The 19,481-nt window shown below is 38.6% G+C and overlaps 1 protein-coding gene across 9 annotated transcripts in view; it reads right to left on the bottom strand.

The window, feature by feature from the left end:
• The window catches only part of LOC129775136 (amyloid-beta-like protein), a 181,248-nt gene that overhangs the window by 134,986 nt on the left and 26,781 nt on the right, over positions 1-19,481 (bottom strand). The gene's annotated exons all lie outside the window — the stretch shown is intronic.

The following is a 19,481-nucleotide window of genomic DNA, read 5'->3' on the forward strand; positions in this document are numbered from 1 at the left end:
TCCTACACACATTACTCATGCTTTTCATTAAATTTTCATTAGCTTGAAATTTGGAACCCTAACAAGAAATCGAACAAGTTTTCTATTGTTGGTCAGAATTATTTATATCTCCATTAAGTGGGTTATCAATTTTCGGCGAGATTCATCTACAAATTATATCAGCCCAGAATGATATGAACCGATATTGATTAACCATGACGAAATTGTTCAATGAGCAGAGAGAAGTAACTCTCTTGAAAAGTGCAGAAAGTAAAAATGTTATAAATGCAGCAAATTTTAAGCAAGAACAAAAGTTAAAAGTGAACAAAACTCTCCCAGGTGTTCAATTCTGTATCTTGAATCATGGAACGGATGATCGATAGAAGTTGATTTTTGTGAGAAGATAGAAGTAAATGTACGGGTTTACAAAATAATAATAATATGGGGTTATGTCCAAGACACGATCACATTGTTGACGTATTAGTACGAAATAATTTTAATTATTATTTTTGTTCAATTTGCTTCTCTATCATTCGTATATTATTTTAGAATCATTTAAATTTCATAAACAATGCTCTAGTAGAAAGTGGCCATCAAAAGGAAAAATTCTTTGCGTGGTTTTAAAGATTCAGTTGAATGTGGTTGATTGATTGTTTATTCTAGCCCTCGCGAGAATAATACACAAGCTGGTTAAATGTCGCAAACTGTTTACTTTGTCAACGCATTGTACTGAGCAGGACTCGGCAAAGTCATATAGATAGCCAGGGGACTATGAAGAAATTTGTCTTCGTATTCAATTGGAAATCTTTTCTGGCTTTTTCTAGCAGTTTTTTCGTCAACATGACTCAACAGTCATTCGAGCGTTTAGTTGCTATCTCACTCTACGACTCGACTATCTCATTTCATTCTTCCCAGTCAAATGGGCTTCATTGCATATTTAAGTGACTCCCCCCCGAAATGAATTCGTTCCTCTCTCTTATGTATCACGTATGCATGTATCGATATTTGAATTCAACGTGGTTTTGCATATAAGGGGAAAGTCGGGAAAGACGGACAGGGTAGGAAAGACGGACACCCCTGTATAATTGATAAATTTCATTTTTATTCTAAATTTTAATGATGTACCAACTTGCAATACAGTGTAACAATATCTTTGACACTTACTCGATATAAATTTTCTCCGGCAGAAAATTTGGTTCTCACGTTATCGAGTAATTTTTTGGCGTATTTTTCGTTACGTGAATGTTTTACCATCACTTCGCTTCCAGTTTATTGAACCAGCGGTGAAGTTTTCTCATTTTTACTCCAGAAATATTGGCGAAAATAAAATACTAATCAAGTCGGGTAAGACGGACACTCCACCGACAGAAGACAACATTTATCAATATTATTTTTTTCAAAGATGCTGGATTTTTCAAAATTTCTGCCTCAAAAACAAATTTTATTATAAAAAGAAACCTAGACTATTAATTTGGGGTGAGATAGCCAAATTATTTTTCGTAAAATTCACGAAAAAATCAACTTTTATTTGGAAGATATCCCTTCATGTCTTGAGCTCAGTGAAGCTCACTAGGTATACCGTTTGGCAAAATGTTGATAACAATTTTCTGCGATAACGCCGATTGATCAATATGCGTTCGACTTGCATGTCAAAATCAAAACTTAGTGCCTGAAGTTCATCAAATCAAGTAAATTTGGCTTGCCGGCTAGTGATCTTTCTGTCCTGGATTCCTCGAATCGAGAGAAAGGTACAGACTAGGGATGCGTTGCCGATTAACACTTTGACGACTATGGTGTTTTTGCCAAAAAGTTCGTAAAAAAATGGAGAGTCCAATGGTTCATTCTCATACAAGATGGTGTCAGGAATCCATCTAGCATAAAATTTCATCCCCATCTGCCATATAAGCGTAAAAACTACCCATGTGTAGCACTGCACACGCGGCCCCAACTGAAGGCAAACGAGTAAAATATCAATAAAAAATATTATAAGACAATTTATTTTTTCGAAATTATATTTTTTAAAACATTATTTCAAACTTGTAAATGTCTTCTATATAGACAATGCAGACATAAAAACTTTTCGGAGCATTTCGGGCAGTGATAAATTGTAATTGGTAGAATAATACAAACAGTGATGCCAAACTATGATATCGAAGTATTCTACTATGTATTGATGCAGAAAACGAAATATACAACAGTTTTAACGTAAAACATGTGCTGTAGCGCACACGTTTGAAACTTTGGAAAATTTCGAGTGTGCAGGGCTGCACTAATAGCTGAATAATTTTTGCAGTGCAGTACGGCATTCATGGCCGTCAAAATGTCAATGGTCAGCTAAGGGCTGTATCGAAAAGTCTTAAGCAACACCTATTCGTGAATAAAAATAAAACGCGATTATTATTTCAACTTTTGTTCTTGGTTTTATGAAGATCAGTTCAATGTGAAACAATAGTGTGGCTAACATGAGTCAAAATATTATGCGCTATAGAACGAACGCACTTTTAACGAAAGACCTTTCATCAAATTTTGCACAGTAGCTGTTGTGCATTTCCTAGATGCTGCTGTCCATTTTTTTCTGAATTTCTCCATGGTTTGGGAAACTGTTCCCTTCTTCTTGAAGATCCCTTTCACAATCGCCCAGTAACGTTCAACTGGTCGGAATTCTGGAAAATTTGGTGGATTGACGTTTTTCTCGACGAATTGGATATTGTTGTCTGCGAGCCACTGTAACACTGGCTTAGCTTAAGGTGCAGATGCCACATCCAGTCAGAAGAGACGGAGAGACTGATGCTTTTTATAGAGAGCAGCAATCTTTTCTTCAAGCATTCATCTTTGTAAATTTGAGCATTGATTTTACCTTTCGCGAAGAAAATAGGAGACCGCAGACCACATGAACAAATAGCTTGCTATATTAAAACCTTCTCTCCAATTTTTCCCAGCGCAATCGTATCGTCCACCTCTTCCTCCGCCAATTTCGTGTAAAATTGCGGCCCGGGAAGCGTTCTTGAATCCTTTTTCCTTTCCTTTTTTGCAGACCTTATCAATATGGGCATCAAATGAAAGGGCTTGATTTGTAGAATACAATTATTGATGAAAAATGTAAATCCAAGATGGCAGTCGCTACAAATAATTTCTCAGAACTCCATCAATATGGGTATCAAACGAAAGAGATTGACTAGTAAAACACAATTATTTATGAAAAATGCAAATCCAAAATGAGCCCCGTCAGATTTCCATTATCTACAGTTAGTTGTTTCATTACATGCCCACGATTTTATTTTAGTCTTATCAATGCCCCGGATTAATGAAGAAAGGGGTGTGATAACTACTAACTGCTACTTGCCTAATTATTTTCTAGCTTTTAGTACATCATCTTTATTATTATTATATTTAATCATAGTGAAACCGTTGAAATGAAAAACTGTTTTTTTCTTATTTTATTTTTTAGTTTGTAGTACCTTATCTGTATCATTAGTATATTTCTCTACAATAAAACTATTCAACAATTTCTTTAATATTTTGGATTTACATTTTTTATAGACAACCGTGTTCTACTAGTCATTCTCTTTCGTTTGATTTGAGGTTTTGAGAAAATATGTAATCCTCCATTTTGTAGTGGCCGCCGTCTTGGATTTATATTTTTCATCGATAACTGTGTTCTCCTAGTCAAGCCAGCCGAGTGCTATGATTGATGCTAGGATCGTTAGCGAAATCTCAAGCAGAACTGTCAGTGGGATACCCATTTCATGTGAAAACAAAGGGAAAATGTCAGTGGGATACTCGATATGTTGGCACCTGTCAGTTCAATAGGGGTTCTCTAAAGACGTCACCCTGGTGAGTCAAGCCCTTTCATTTGATACTCATATTGATAGGATTTTGAAAGTATATATATATGGCGCCATCTTGTAGTGGTCATCTTGTGAGAATACAATAAATAATAGAATTAATAAGAAACTTTTGCACCAAACGTGTTTCCATTTAGTCCCGCTCCTTATGACGCACCCGTTAATAAGTCCTACAATAATTGATAAATAATTTCTCTCAAAGTTTTGAAAAAAAAACAAATGTCCGGATTTAATAGCAAAAGTGTCTGGATTTAAAATCACGACACGGTGAGAGAAATTTCTAATTTTGAACAAATATAACATGGTTTTGTGGAATTCTGTGATTCATAACTTAGATGAAGGCCTTCTAATTCTATAGGAACGTTAATTTTTCATACTATGATATGTCAATATTTTTTAGTACTTGATGTTATATTCGTAAGCGCTTAAGCGTCCGGATTTCGACGCATTACTATACTGTTCGCGACCCACAGCGCGAAAAAGGAGCAAGTAGAAGTGTGGATTGAAGTAAGGTTGAATGAAGAGGCAGATTCGTATTCATTTGCTACGTCAATTAGAATAAAAATTTGCTAGAATAGTTCATCAGTCATACGCGCTCTTAACGTTTGTCAATTCATTTCTAGTCAATTCAAAGCATGTTGCATGTTGATGTAGTCCTAGCCGAAATGAAGCTACTGAGAGGAGAGTCGATTTTCATTTCTCATCTTCGAAGATTTCGGGCCTTGGTCATTAGTATTCACTGCGAACGCTATCGCAGTGGTCTCTTATCGCATTTGACAAACGATCTCCGAATACCTACGGATCGATGTTAATACAACAATTTCGTTAAAATTCAAATGATATATTGGAATAGATATACAGGGTTTTCCATTTCGGGCTTCCGAAAGTATACAGCCCTGTGCTGACAACCGTTTGACATAGCTGTCAACCAAAGCGTCATCGTTAGTTGAATGTCTGCCATTTTACAATATGGATCGTTTTAGAATCGCACAACGTGTTAATTTTGTTAAATTATACTATAAAAATGATGAAAAACCGGCAAATGTTTTTCGAGCATTACGGACGGATTTTGGTCGTCATGGACGGCCTACAGAGCACACAATCGCTAATGTAGTGCGTAAATTCGAACAAACTGGATCCGTAGCGGATATTGTGAAACCTGTGCATCAACGTAATGTGCGTTCGGCCGAAAATATTGATGCTGTTGTTGCAATTGGGCTTGTGTTCGCCACATCATGGTGGCGAATTTTGCATTTGGACTTGCACCTACATCCATATAAAGTCCAACTGGTACAAAAATTAGAGCGTGGTGACCATGGAATGCGTCGGGCATACGTCGATTGGGTGAACGAACAACAGCAGCAAAATGCTGAATTTTCGCATCAAATTTTCTTCAGCGATAAGGCACATTTCGAGCTCGGTGGCTATGTGAACACCCAAAATTTCCATATATGGGGCTCAGAAAATCCACACGTGATTGTTGAGAGGCCATTGCATCCGCCAAAAGTCACTGTTTGGTGCGCATTATGGTCTGGTGGAGTCATCGGGCCGTATTTCTTTGAAAATGAGGACGGCGAGACGGTAACTGTGAATGGTGAGCGCTATGGCCGCATTTTATCCGTTTTTTTTGCCACAAATTGAAGATATAGATACGGATGACATGTGGTTTCAGCAGGACGGCGCCACGTGCCACATAACACGACCGAACATGGCCATATTGCGAACGAAATTTGAGGGACGCATAATTTCGCGTTTTGGTGATGCCAATTGGCTGTCCAGATCATGCGATTTGAACCCGCTAGACTTTTGACGTAGGACTACGTCTAACCGGAAGATATAGGGGGTGAAATGGAAATCTAGGCACTGAACAAGTAGGAAAAAATGCAAGATTTGGAACGCTTATAACTCGAGCATTTCACAATAGATCGCAAAGGTTTTTGCATCAATTGATAGGAAATGTATCTACGCATCTATCATAACAAATAACATTTCATTTTTCTTGAGATAAATAATTGAATAATTGTGAAATATCAAGCATTGTCAAAATGCACTATGTGCCCATTTTTGATTGGTCCATTTTGTGCTCCTCAAATCGTACCGACCAAAACGGGCAACCAGAGCAGCAGCGAAATAGAATGAAGCACGATTGGAAAGGAAAAAGAAAAAAATGAACGAAACATTGGTCGCAGTCTCACACATGCGTAATTCTCGAGCCAGCCAGTCAGCTTAAAAATCCCCGCTCCGCTGCCGTAACGATCATTCTCATCCAAACCGTACACCACATCGGTTCGCATCACAACACATCAAGAAACCAACCCAAGCAGCCATGTCTGGACATGGTAAAGGAGGAAAAGTGAAGGGAAAGGCAAAATCCCGCTCGAACCGTGTTGATCTGGAGTTCCCCGCAAGGGTAGCTAGGCCGAGTGCGTTATTACCAGTGCACCAGTCCACCTTGCCGGCGTTATATAGTTTCGGCCGCCGAAGTGATCGAGTTAGCTGACAAAGCTGCTCGCGACGATAAGAAAACCCGGAACAGAACACATTCGGTTCGGTGGACATCAAGACAACAGGCAGTTGCAGCGAGTGGCGAGTGGCAAAACGGCATCAGGTAGCAGAAGAAAAAAGTTTGTTCTTTATACAAACTGCTTTGGTGGCAAATCCAGAACAAGGCGGCATCGAGGGCGTTCGAAATGGTTTTTTTTCAAAACCACGAGTACTAAGTTTTCTAAATTGGAACCATTCCATAAAACAAGGCGCTTTTCAGGGCCATTAAACCTTCCAAAAAAGAGTTTAGGAAATACAGTTCAATTCTTTCTAAAACACTATCCAAAATAATAATAAAACACAAATTGATTTTTTCATCATTTGTTTGCCAGGATCTGATGAGTATGTGAATTTGGCAGTTGTTCTGAGCTTATTGATAGTTGGGGACTTTCCTGATTATTCAATTTTCACCAATTCTTAAATTGTTTCCAGATTGAAAGTACATTAATTTACAATTAGTTCGACATTTAGCTAATTGGACGGACATGTAATGCGACATATTTAGTTGGACATTTTTGTAAACATAGAGTTCGGGGTCCAAATTATGACCCCACATTGAAAGTCGACACTGTACCACTGTCATCGCAAATGTTCAATTACAGGTTAAAATCGCCTCCAATGCGACACTGAGTGGCGCTTCGGCACGTCGCATTGAATGTAATTTACTGTACAACATGTCACAAAGCTGGATGGGAAGAAATTTTCCAACTGTGAAAGCTGTGGTGAGTGGCAACAAATCGCTAAACAGGAAGGTTTAGCCGAACAAGATGGGAATATCGAGTGATAATAAAACAATAAACTCTTTAGATTGAAGATAATTTTGTGATCCTGAAAAGGACCCTTTTTAGCCTGCATGTGAATCCAACGAGCGAACAAATCGTAATAAATGTATTTTTTTGCCATCGCTCCCTTTTAACGCTCATTCGTTCGTCTCGTTGGACTCGCCCCTCTGGCTGAGTCTGCCGATTTGTCTCTATCCTGTGAGTGTGTACCGCTAGAGTATAAAACACGCGGACCCCAAAAAATATCTTATTTTCTTTCAAACCGTAAACCCGTGTGGTTGTACGGCATCGGCATCGTGGACGTAACAAAGGAGGACAAGTTAAGGGAAATGCAAAGTCTCACTCGAACCGTGCAGGTCTCCAGTTCTCTGTTGGTCGCATTCACTGATTGCTCCGCAAGGGTAACTAGGCCGAACGGATTGGTGCCGGAGCACCAGTATAGCTAACAGCGATTATAGAGTTTCGGCCGTCGGAGTGCTCGAGTTGGCTTGCAAAGCTGCTCACGAGCTGCAAAGCTGCTCAGAAAACCCGCATCAAGAACAGAGCAGCTTCGGTTCGGCGCTCATCAAGACAACAATTAGTTTCAGTAAGTGGCAAAGTGTTTCTCCGGCACGTCGCATTAAATGTAATTTACTGAACAACATGTCACAAGCTGGATGGGAAGAAATTTTCCAACTGTGAAAGCTGTGGCGAGTGGCAAACGCAATAGCTAAACATGAAGGTTTATCCGAACAAGATGGGAATATCGAGTGATAACAAAAACACAACACCAAAGGTTCTTTTCAGAACCATCAACATATTAATAAAGATTAAACAGTAAACTAATCCATATTTCAGGTAGATAGGTAGGTATTCACGTAGGAGAAGAAAATAAAACAATATATTTAAAATATATATATAACAGAAGCTGTCCCCTTTGTATAGTCCTACGTCACTCCGGTTATGTCCCCGACATTACCCACCCGTCTTTTTTTTTTTTTTGTGGGGTTATGCGAAAGACCGTGTCTATGCCAACTCTCCGCAAACTCTTGAACATTTGAAAGACAACATTCGTGAAGTTATGACCGAGATACCGCCCCATATGTGCCGAAAAGTCATCGAAAATTACCTGTTCCGGATCAAGGTGTGCAAGGAAGCCCTAGGTGGAAATTTGAATGATGTTGTATTTCACACATAATGGCATAAACCAAACTTTAATTAGAAATAAAAGTTTCGTCGAAATTCGAATTCTAAGTGTGTTTTATTTCAGTTTACTTTCGGAATTTAAAGTTGGAAAACCCTGTACATACAAGATCTGTGGATCCTCACACCCGAATATCGATACTTAGAAAGCTTCCATTACCAAGACGTGGGCTGCAAGAAGACTATTTTTTAAAGATGTTGTTTTCGTAATCGCTTGGAGAGAGTAATTGAGAATGAATGTGGACACTTCGAATGATTGATTATGAATTGGCTAAAATATATGGTTAAATAAACAAAAAAGTTTTTTCTATAATAAGTTTCAATCAATAAAATAAAAAAGACGGGTGGGTAATGTCGGGGACATAACCGGAGTGACGTAGGACTATACAAAGGGGACAGCTTTTGTTAAATATATATTTTAAATATATTGTTTTATTTTCTTCTCCTACGTGAATACCTACCTATCTACCTGAAAAATGGATTAGTTTACTGTTTACTCTTTATGAACATGTTGGTGGTTCTGAAAAGAACCTTTGGCGTTGTGTTTTTGCGTTTTTTTTATGAAGGCTCACCACCTAGCCCCGTACATGGAATACATCTTTACATTGTCTTTGATCCCCATGTACGTCCATCACGACCATTTGTTTTAGAAAGCATTGAACTGTATTTCCTAAACTCTTTTTTGGAAGGTTTAATGGCCCTGAAAAGCGCCTTGTTTTATGGAATGGTTCCAATTTAGAAAACTTAGTACTCGTGGTTTTGAAGAAAAACCATTTCGAACGCCCTCGATGCCGCCTTGTTCTGGATTTGCCACCAAAGCAGTTTGTATAAAGAACAAACTTTTTTCTTCTGCTACCTCATTCTTTGTGTGGACACCGACTGGACAACATCGTTGCTGGACGGGCTGGACGGCGAGGGATCGAGTGCCTTTCTCAAGGCAAAAGGGCGGAGGTGGTAGCGCTGGAGTAGACTAGAGTAGAGTTTTCAAAGGGCCTTTCTCAAGGCTAGAGACGAATGAACTGCAAAAGTTTAAAGTCTCTATAATACAATACCTTCCTTCCTTCTGCTACCTGCTGCCGTTTTGCGATTGCGTTTGCCACTCACCACTCGCTGCAACTGCCTGTTGTTGTCTTGATGTGTTGTGTTCTGAATGCGGGTTTTATTATCGTCGCGAGCAGCTTTACCAGCCAACTCGATCACTTCGGCGGCCGAAACTATATAACGCCGGCTAGGTGGACTGGTGCACTGGTGCTAACGCGCTCGGCCTAGCTACCCTTGCTGAGCAATTGGCGGATACACCTACGGGGAACTGCACACCTGCACGGTTCGAGTGGGACTTTGCCTTTCCCTTAACTTGTCCTCCTTTGTTACGTCCACGATGCCGATGCCGTACAACCACACGGGTTTACGGTTTGAAAGAAAATAAGATATTTTTTTGGGGTCCGCGTGTTTTATACTCTAGCGGTACACACTCACAGGATAGAGACAAATCGGCAGACTCAGCCAGAGGGGCGAGTCCAACGAGACGAACGAATGAGCGTTAAAAGGGAGCGATGGCAAAAAAATACATTCATTACGATTTGTTCGCTCGTTGGATTCACATGCAAGCTAAAAAGGGTCCTTTTCAGGATCACAAAATTATCTTCAATCTAAATAGTTTATTGTTTTGTTATCTCTCGATATCCCCATCTTGTTCGGCTAAACCTTTCTGTTTAGCGATTGCGTTTGCCACTCGCCACAGCTTTCACAGTTGGAAAATTTCTTCCCATCCAGTTTTGTGACATGTTGTACAGTAAATTACATTCAATGCGACGTGCCGAAGCGCCACTCAGTGTCGCATTGGAGGCGATTTTAACCTGTAATTGAACATTTGCGATGACAGTGGTACAGTGTCGACTTTCAATGTGGGGTCATAATTTGGACCCCGAACTCTATGTTTACAAAAATGTCCAACTAAATATGTCGCATTACATGTCCGTCCAATTAGCTAAATGTCGAACTAATTGTAAATTAATGTACTTTCAATCTGGAAACAATTTAAGAATTGGTGAAAATTGAATAATCAGGAAAGTCCTCAACTATCAATAAGCTCAGAACAACTGCCAAATTCACATACTCATCAGATCCTGGCAAACAAATGATGAAAAAATCAATTTGTGTTTTATTATTATTTTGGATAGTGTTTTAGAAAGAATTGAACTGTATTTCCTAAACTCTTTTTTGGAGGGCCATTAACCTGAAAAGCGCCTTGTTTTATGGAATGGTTCCAATTTAGAAAACTTAGTACTCGTGGTTTTGAAAAAAAACCATTTCGAACGCCCTCGATGCCGCCTTGTTCTGGATTTGCCACCAAAGCAGTTTGTATAAAGAACAAACTTTTTTTCTTCTGCTACCTGCTGCTGTTTTGCGATTGCGTTTGCCACTCGCCACTCGCTGCAACTGCCCGTTGTTGTTTTGATGTCCATCGAACCGAATGTGGTCTGTTCTGAATGCGGGTTTTCTTATCGTCGCGAGCAGCTTTGCCAGCCAACTCGATCACTTCGGCGGCCGAAACTATACAACGGCGGCTAGGTGGACTGGTGCACTGGTACTAACGCGCTCGGCCTAGCAACCCTTGCGGGAAACTCCAGACCAACACGGTTCGAGCGGGATTTTGCCTTTCCCTTCACTTTTCCTCCTATGCCATGTCCAGACATGGCTGCTTGGGTTGGTTTGTTGATGTTTTGTGATGCGAACCGATGTGGTGTACGGTTTGAATGAGAATGATCGTTACGAAAGGAAGGAAGATATTGTATTATAGAGACTTTAAACTTTTGCAGTTCATTCGTCTCTAGCCTTGAGAAAGGCCCTTTGAAAACTCTACTCTACTTTACTCCAGCGCTACCTCCTCCGCCCTCTTGCCTTGAGAAAGGCACTCGATCCCTCGCCGTCCAGCTCGTCCAGCAACGATGTTGTCCAGTCGGTGCCCACACAAAGAATGATCGTTACGGCAGCGGAGCGGGGTTTTTTAAGCTGACTGGCTGGCTCGAGAATTACGCATGTGTGAGACTGCGACCAATGTTTCCCTCTTTTTTTTTTCTTTTTCCTTTCCAATCGTGCTTCATTCTATTTCGCTGCTGCTCTGGTTGCCCGGTTTGGTCGGTACGATTTGAGGAGCACAAAATGGACCAATCAAAAATGGGCACATAGTGCATTTGGATAACCTTCAGGGAGGATGATCGCATTTTTCATGGAACACAACTGTGTACCCGATGCATTGAAAAATCAAAAATAAAACACATCATTTCACTCTGACAAGATTTTCGTGTCCGATTTTTTTCGTGCTCAACCTTTAGGTGTCGATAGAATTACGAATTATCGACGAATATCTTTTAAGTGACAAGCTGCAGACCTAACGCCCCAACCCCAAACGTATTGATTGGTGTATGCGTGTATGCGCATGAGTAACGATAAGTAATCTCCGACGATTTCAAAAGGTTTCTGTTTGAACGAATGGAAGCTCATAAATCATTTTTTCCGACGGATTGATTTTGTGTGCCTGTGTGCATATGCCAACGATGTTGCCTTTACAAATGTGAATGTGAAATCTGTTGGAAAATTTGCAAGCCAACCGTTTGACGGATGAAGTACATCTTCAGTTTCTGAACGAGGGGTGCCTGGAGTCTTTGTTTACTTCGCGGTGAGTAATTGATGTTTATTGAAATGTATAATATGAACATGAATCATCGAAACAAATTGTCTAAAATCATCGAGAGTTGGTGCTGCAAAATGCACGGAACGAAATAGAGCGAATTGGCAGGAAAATACAAATAATACGTTTTGCCAATACAGGCAAAATAAAAATACGCAAGAACTGAATACAGGCACCAGTTATTTTAATGTCGATAATATAAACTATGACAAGGGGTGAACTCATTTGAGTATTGACAAGCAACCGATGAATAAAAGATTGCAAGCTGTCAAGAACTTCGTGGTTAATTATGGTCACATCTTCTAACATCGCTTCGGGATCTGAATCGTAGCTTGAAAACACAGGAAAGCTTAAAGCCTCTGGAATAAAGCAGGAACTTGATCTGATAATAACGAAAAGGGCGTGTTCTTCAAGTACAGCGAGAAACCGGATACGGTTTACACTAACAAGCAGCGTTGCCAGTCCTCCAGATTTATCTGGAATCTTCCAGAATTTTACGGAGTATCCAGGCATTCAGATTGTCCTTTGTCTAGTCCAGATTTTGTTTTGATTCGTCCAGAATTCTTCAGATTTATCGCAATAATACAACATTAGCTCTTCTGGCTGGCTTCAACTTTCGTGAAAATGAAGTCCATTTACAGCAACCAAATGTTGCCAATTACCAAGCTGCGTCCTTTGCGAAGCAGCAAATTTGATGAAATTCGTTAGCTTCTGAAAATGATACTTCTGAGGATGTCAGATCCATGCGCGAAAAGATGGCTGTTATTAGAAGCAGTTGCTCAGACAGTTCTTGATGGGTTTGATACTCAATGAATCTCTTTTAGTATCGTGATAAATGTCGATTATGTACAGTAGGCCAAAGTTGTATCAATCTATTTAACAATCAATTTGATCAGTTTGATTTAACTTATCTTTCGTATATTCTCAAACTGATGAACACAACGAACAAGCTCTTGCAAGGTAAGCCTTCGAAGTTGGAAGCTCTACAATGAGTATTTGACTTTTTCGAACCATATGTTCAATTCAAATCTACAATAATCATTATTTTTTGCTCTATTGGACTTCTTATAGCGAATTATTTTTCACCTCAACTTTGAAATATTTTTTTTTTTATTAAAATAAGCCATATTTGGAACATAAATATTTTTTTCAAACTATGTATTATCGAGTCTAAAATTGTATATAATCGAGTCAGTGTATGATCGAGTCCGACCTGTGCTTCCTAAAATTGATTAATTGAAAGACCTTTTTTTGTATATAGTGGCATACGATACACACAAACTAAACACATTCGACGAATTTTAAATAATATGTATTCACCATTCAAATTAGGTTCGCTTATTCGTGTATAAGAACATGTCTGCAGTCGAACAAATTGAGATAACAACAACAGTGTATAGAGGCGAATGAACTGCAAAGTTTAAAGCCTCTTAAAAACAAAGAAACAAACAAACAACAGTGTTCAGTCATGTGCGTCATCCACACACGAGGTTCCCTTCATCCTAGCTCCAACGCGTTTCCCTATGGCGTCTCTCCCATTTGACACAGTTAGCCGTTAACATTTTTTCCATAATGCCAGGAGTAACCCGCACTCAAGGGCACCGCATTATTCGCATCACATCGCTCCCATTAGCGAAAGACCTGTGTGCTACCGCTGTGGTTCTTGTTCTCAAATCTTTCTTCAGTCCTCTGAATTGGATGATGATGGAAGAGTGGGAAGAAAGAAGGTAACCCTTTTATATTGCCGGGTTTTATATCGGTGCAGAGTTCTATTTTATATCTCTCGCATGTTTCACTCATTGGAGCCTTTTTTTTGGATCACACATACGCACACAAACACAAACACGAGAGATGTAAGTCAACATGATGAATATGGTTCACGTTGGAAGAGACACGATGTCACTTTATTGGCAGGGCAGCAAACGACAGGAACTGTGATAAATAGTTACTCACTGTGTGTGTTATGTAACGCCGTTTTTACCCAACAAATTCGTTTCCGAACGGCCTTTCGTCCGTTCAACTGGTTGTGTGTGTGTAATAAGTGTTGTTTGCCGAAGGGGGCCAATGAGGTGGGAGGATGGGTGCTACTCACATTCGATCTAAATCAGGAAAAGCTGTGCTTGATATGAAGCACTGCTTCGTTGATTTATGTTTCAGCGACCGTTCAAACCGTTATCGTTGGCTTTGATGAAAACCGTCGTTGATATCCTTGCAAAGTGTTTCTCTTTGTGATGACGGCGGCAAATCTGGTTCCGCTCCTAATTATAGACCATATATTTTTAGTGTTTAATCTTGTTGAAAGAAGAATGTATGTCTTCTGTTTTACACGGCGTATCATTTTCCACTCTGGAGAACCGCACACTCTCGTGTGCTCGAAACGTGTATATTTCTGATATATTGCCAATTATGTTTGGTTGTCTACCACCTTCTCCTTATTGCTCTTCTATTCCCGAGTTCGAAACCAGTAAGTGTGCTTATCGATGTGAAAGGAGAAGTCTAGAGGTACACACGGTTCAATGGAGCGCAACAGGGAACACGTTGTAACGTTTAACAGAACAGAAATACAAAAACGATTGTTGTCATACGGGATCAGTTGAAAATTGTGGGTATGAGGCAGTGGCGTAGCGTAACCGAGTGACACACGGGGCGGGTGGCTTTAGTGTCACCCCTCCAAATCTTTTTATCAAGTCTATATTTTCGTTCTCTTATGAAAAGTCAAATTTATCGATCCAAGAAACTCAAATTCAAGGATATAATAATAAAAGGTGAGACGTTTGGATTTTAATTTACAGAACAAACAAAGGAAAATTGTTAGAATTATAAAGAAATATATTGGGGGTTTAAAAGCAACCCTTAGTTTTTAAGATTATTTCATGTAAATGTTGGTCACAACTACGTTTCAGGTTACTTTTTGGAGCATATCGATTGGTATCTTGACGATAGCACGCGTGATGTTGTCTTCAAGTGCTTGTTGAATTGATTTATCGACTTAAACAAGATATTTGATATACCCTCACAAATATAATCCAAGGGTGTCAAAACGCACGATCTTGGTGGCCAATTCACTGGTCTAAAACGAGAGATGAATTGCTCACCATTTCGTGTGCTGTGTGGCATGTCTTGTTGAAATCACATGTCGATCCGATTAAGCTCGTGTATTCTTTCGCTAGGTGCCAAAGAAACGCAGATCGTTAGTAACATCTTTAAACTCACTGTAAATTTTTTTAAGCGTTTCTTAGAAGTCCCATTTCACTATGAACTGTAGCACTTCCAATGCAGTCTAATAATTAGCATCGTCTAGGAAAATTTCGGCGGCCTTCAAATGTCCATATCCGAAACTTCGTCTTAGAAATTTGTCATTATGGAAATCAACGTTTTCAGTTAGTTGCCAGATACTGCTAACATGTGTCTTGTATGAATTGATTGAAAAATTTTCTTTCGACATATTTAATCGCTCTTGTAACTCCCAAAGAAAACCTTTCTATGTCTTTCTGCAACAGGAAAAATTACCAGTACATTGAGTATGGTCACACGTTACTCAGAGAAAGTATGGTTTTTTGTTTTGCTTTCTCAACAAAACCTAAAATCAGGAGTCTTCATAGCCACATTGGTTGCGCGTTCGTTTACTAAGCGATCGATCGTGAGTTCAAAAGTCAGGGCCCTCAGTTGACCATTTTTATGTTGTTATAGAATAACTACGTCCACGCAACAATCATCTTGCAAGCTCTGTTATTGGGGAAGCTCTGCTTGGGATAAGAAAAAAAAACAGCGGGCTTTTGTGCTATTAATATAACAACAATGATCTGTCTCCGCTGTCCAGTCTGCTAAACAATGGAAGGGACAGAAGGAATAATATTACGCCTGAAAATGGCTACTGTGTAATTTACAATTCATAGTAACCATAAACATGTAACATGTACACGATAAGAACCCGGCTTTGTTACAACTAAAATTCTAATGAACCTAAATAAATATACAAATGCGATAAAAAAATTAAAAGAAAAACCTGAAGTCTTCCATTTGAATTCGTCATGATTGGAGCGTTGTTGAAAATTGAGAAAGGTACCTTTTGAAAGCTGAACCATCACTCTCCTGTTGAAAAAAAATGTCTTCACTCGTATCAGCAACCTTTCTAGCATCCTAAACGAAAAAAGTTTATGGATCTGAGCCTAGGGGCACGGACGGGATCTTGACATAGGACTGTGATTGTGTAGTAATTGCGTTTAAAAATACCCTGGAAAAACCGTTTCCTGTATGTACTTGTATCCTTTAAACAGGTTAGATGACATAACGTGGTAGAATTCCATTACTACCCTTTTCTTCTGTTTATTCAATCATGCAGAAGAAGACAAAGAGTCATAATGTATCATTTTTAAACACAAGTCTAAGTAGTTGAGACCAACATAAATATAAGCCTGAGTCAAATCCATCTATGACTACAAAAATATATTATAGATAAAAATAACATTATCTCCTTCGTTTCCACGTTGTCCGGAACATTGTTTGTATTAACTTTATAGCCCTGTAAGATCGCGACTACTCAAGCTATCATAATCTGATTTACGTGGGTATACCCTTTCGATCTTCTAAATCGGCATCCTAAATGCAAATTCATTTGTTGCATTTTTACATGAACAAACAACATACTCGATATTATGACATCCTGGACCACAATTACACAAATTGTTAGTAGTGAGACCTACACGATAAAAACATGAATTGAGCACAAATTTATTGGACAACATTCAATATAATATAAAATTAATGCCTATTATCGGTAAATGGAAAATAATTCATTTTACGCATCAACTCACATTATGAGCTAACGCCCGAATTTAGGCAAAAAGATTGCTCGTTGCGTCGGGGAGGAAAACGAGTGAATAGTGCAATCGAAAGAAAACATACTCAAAAAACATACCGCCAAATTGTTAACTTTTTTCACTATACTCACTGTTCATGTTTCGAGCAAAAAAAATTCTGGATAAATTTCCTGTCTAATGATCTATAACACAACATATGTCGCAATAGCCGTTTTGAGTAATATGCGTTTGAAAACTCTCAATAAATCGTTACATTTTTCGTAGAGTGACCCCCTATATAGAAATCAAAGACATAATCCTATGTCAAAAAAAAAGTCACAGGAGGGTTGTGTCCGAGACACGACCGCATAGTTGACGTAGGATTCCGTTAGGCTATCTGTTTATTTTGGATATGTTTGAAAAATTACATCGTTAAACTCTTTGATAATGATTTAGTGCCTCTGAAAAGGGTCTTTGGTTTAGTTGTTGGGTAGTGTTTGTTCACTCCACCAGTGTTTACCGAGTGACGATGATAGAAGGATGGTAAACAGTCGGCGGATGATGCGTATCAGATAAAAGATACCGAAGTGAAGCGAGATATGATGAAAACCGGCTTCTGTGATCCTAGACGAGATGCCACCTGTGTTATGTTTGGATGAAATAAAGAAAAAAAAACTCACCAATGTAATATAAGATGATTGCCAATACCGAACACAATTATTAATTTTTCTCATTAGTAAAAACATGATACTTTAATATAGAGAAAACATATTTGAAATAGAAAGGCAAATTTTCTTTTATAATTTTTACTTTCTGTGTATTTATTCAACCCGATGCATATTAATTGAACTAACAACAACTAATACTATGTGTAGAGCATATGGAAAATCACTTTTTCTAATATTTCTTCACTTTTACAATTTTTCTCACCATATAAAATTTCCTTGGGTGAAAATGAACACAACAAAACAGACAGCTTAAACCAAATGATCCGTTCTCGAGCGGGAACACACCTTGGTTTTTATTTATGAAAATTGAAATAAATCGTTTCATATATCAAGTCATTTATAACACAATTGCTACCATATACAATTTTACACTTACACTTGTGCTAATTTTTTTACAATACACGATCGTTCATTGATGTGAAATTTTACGAAGCAACCAACATTAAAGTTCCAAATTTAAATTTTATTTGCTAGAATCAATCGTATCACTCATCTACTTGCAAAATCAAAATTCCCCCGACTTGCACATATTTGCAATGCCGATTTCCCCGGGGCACCTTAGTTTTGATATCTCTGTTAAGGAATACAATTTCGGTAGGAACAAAAGCTCCCCCTTCTTTGATGTATTTGCAATGTCGATTTCCCCCAGGCAGCTTGGTTTTGATGTCTCTGTTAGGGAACACATTTCGGTGGGCAAAAGTTCCCTGTACTTTCATGTATTTGAAATGCTGATTTCCCGCAGGCAGCTTGGTTTTGATGTCTCTGTTAGGGACACACCGCATGTGTCGTCTATTTCGACCAATCAGAAGTGGGTCTTTCCGTTAGGACAGGGGTTGAGATTTTTCAGTTGTTCGATAGTTAGTTTCATGACATATATTATTTTCTTCAATATAAAAAATTGTTATGGAGTACCGAAATCGACTGACGCAAAAATTTCATTAATCCATCATGAAATGACTGAGCAATAAGCGTTTAAAATTGGACAATTTTCACGATGTGCTCGATTTTAGATTTTCAATTTGTACCCCAATATGTTCCCGAAAGACGTAATCCTACGTCAAAAAACCCAAGAATGATTATTTTACATGAACATTTCCATGGCGAAATTTTTCACTAAATAATACCAGCAATTACTGAGTAAAGGAGAATGAACTCCCAAGTGTAAAGCCACTGTGAAATTAATAATGAATCACTAACGGGTGACGTTCATTACGAATATCGAAAGATTTTTTTCGAAACAATATTATTATTATGGCCCCTTTGAGGGTGACACCCGGGGCGGACCGCCCCCTCCGTCCCCCTACACTACACCGCTGGTGTGAGGTTTATGAGCTCAATTTTATCCGTTCCACCTAAATGAATAATCTTCAATACAGAAGTAGTATTTTCCCAGTATTGTTACTACTTTCTTTACATTTAAACTTTGTTTGGTTGCTAGAATCTTTCCGGAGGTACATATTGGATACATAGAATACTTTTACGCATATGGTCGAATCACAATTAAAGATTATACTCGAGAAAATGCAACACATTCTATTGCAGCAATTCCATGCCGAACCGATATAGTGGTTCTCAGATTTCCATGAAAAGTGGTAGTTTTGTTCTTTATTGCAAAATATAGACCCGTATTTTTTTTATTTTTTACGTTAGGGTGACCATTTCAATTTTAGGGTGGTCCGTAAAATCTTTTTTTTTTCAACTTTTTTCAAAAACTTTTGAATCACTAATGATTGACATATCAAATTCAAGCCAATGAGCTAGCCTTTTGTTAAAAAATATTGAACTTGCAAAAACAATGGATTTTGTTTTCGTAATTATTGATTGATTTTTCATGGCTTTGCACTAGAGGGCACTGTGGTATCCTGAGAGAACGAGAGTGACACATCGAGAGAGTGGTGTGGCACTCATAGAGAGAACGAGGTTGAAGTTTA

Source organism: Toxorhynchites rutilus, chromosome 3 (assembly GCF_029784135.1).
Source record: "Toxorhynchites rutilus septentrionalis strain SRP chromosome 3, ASM2978413v1, whole genome shotgun sequence".
Taxonomy (NCBI): Eukaryota; Metazoa; Arthropoda; class Insecta; order Diptera; family Culicidae; genus Toxorhynchites; species Toxorhynchites rutilus.